Here is a 2,127-nt window from a genome sequence, read left to right as displayed (position 1 = left end):
ATATAAAATTGCAGAAGAGTTTCAATCAAAGCACCGATAGCAGGTTAATACCATTCTTAATCATATGCCTTCAATAGAAGACTTAACTCAAAGGTTTGTTTGGTCCTTTTTGAAACATGGTCCTGGCTTATCTCAAGATAGGACCTTCTAAGATAGATAGCCCGTTCATGGCGATTACACGAATTAAACCTTTACCAACTACTATTACGGTTGGGTATTGCACAGTCATCAGAAGGAATGTCAATCTTCCAAACCATAATTCAACCTTCACATTTTTAACCATCATCACTGTATTCTTTTGGCACACGCGCCTATAATTATCCTCTTACCCTTAAAGTGTCGGCCACCTCTTTGGCCTTTCCTGATAGTAAAATTTCCTTACAGTCAATGTCATTTTAACCACCTCCAAATAATTTTCTACCTCATTTCAATCACAGCTTATGTGAAGATGTATTCCTTAAAATCTGATGAGTAAAAAAAAAATCACCATTTTTCCATAAGTTATTGCCTCAGTCTTTAGAGGTTAATCACTGTCACGACTGACTCTCAACTATACTTAGAACATCTTTTATCTTAAGTCCTAATTGCCTAGAACAATTTCAACCTTTACTGGTTTGATCCATACTTTCTCGTGGTTTAACACGTGCCCCACTTGGCATCATTATAATTACGTCATATTTCCTTTATCCCCATTTCCATTCTTGAGAATTTTGAATATTACCTTTTTCCTTATAAAACCTCTAAGGTTATCCTTCAATCGTTCCTCCTGTATTCCCTAGATACAGGGCATATCACAATACCATTTACTAATAGTAGAACCATTGTCTATATACTTCTGAAGAATTTCTCCACTGATCCTTAAAGGTTATTATTACCTTAATCCTTTCCAATTCATACTGTCAAAACTCATACTATCCCTATTAAGGGTGAAATGCCAACCTTTATGCATTCCCCTAGGATTCGTTTTAAGTTACCGATGTTCTATCCTTAATTCCACCTTTAAAAAGGTACAAGCATCCTTCCATGGATAAATAAAGTCATATATCCCTGATATGGGTATCTTATTCAATCATTCCCACCTCGATAGTAAATGCCTAATTTCACAATAACATCTGTATACAAAATGAGGTTAATCAAAATGGCCTCCAAAAGATAACAACGGTTATCCGCTTTTCTTGCCTAATCTGGTAACGATAACATGGATGTTCTGGAAGATATTGGTCGTGTTCAACGTGAACTTCTTCTTAATAATTCCTTATTTACTTTTGTTGTTTATCTCAACAGTCACCTCAATGTTGGGATATCTTTCATATCTGGCGTCTCCCTTTCTGGGTATCATGCCACCGGTCTTACACTTCACCTTCTTGAAGGTCACTTCCTTCATCCAATTTTCTTAATTTCTTACTTTCTTATCCCCTTAGTCTATCCGCGTCTCATTATTTATCCTTCGAATTATCTCAAGGTTTCCTCGAATCCTCCCAACTTACAGGGGATAAACTATATGCATCTCTTATGCCTTCAACCGTCAACTTTAACTCATGGTGAATCACCCTCATCCTGACGATCATATACTTTTCTATTTCTATTAATAGGAGTCTTTAGGGTTTCCTCATACCCAACTCCCTTATCATTCCTCAAACTCTGTTGCCTTTTTATTCCTTTCCACTTCAATTCCTTTTTATTTTCCTTTCTCTTATCATTATTTCATGAACCAACACAACATAAGCATTGATTTCAAATATCCCGTCATTCTGGATTCGCGTCTTCAGAACGAATCTTAACAACTTTTACAGCTTAGATTCATAATTCATCATACTCGTCTGCCTTTGTTCTGGCTCTAAAGCTTTTACACTATTCCATAACCTTGGGAATTACGATCCCGAAAACAATTGGCTGAACTTTAATCAGTTTATTATAATCTCTTGCTCCGTGCCTTCCTTGGCCTTTCACCAGCGGGTGGTCTCTCTCTTGGGAGGGTAAGTGACAAAACAGTCTTTTGTGGTTCGTCAATCATTTAGAATCTCAAATGATTCATCTATTTCCTTTAGCCAGGCTCTTGCCTCGACTGGGTCAGCTTGTTCCTTGGAACTCTGAGAGCTTAGCGACTTAAAGGTCATGAAAGAATTT

This window comes from Apium graveolens, chromosome 10, assembly GCF_009905375.1.
Source record: "Apium graveolens cultivar Ventura chromosome 10, ASM990537v1, whole genome shotgun sequence".
Taxonomy (NCBI): Eukaryota; Viridiplantae; Streptophyta; class Magnoliopsida; order Apiales; family Apiaceae; genus Apium; species Apium graveolens.
This window is presented reverse-complemented; position numbering follows the sequence as displayed.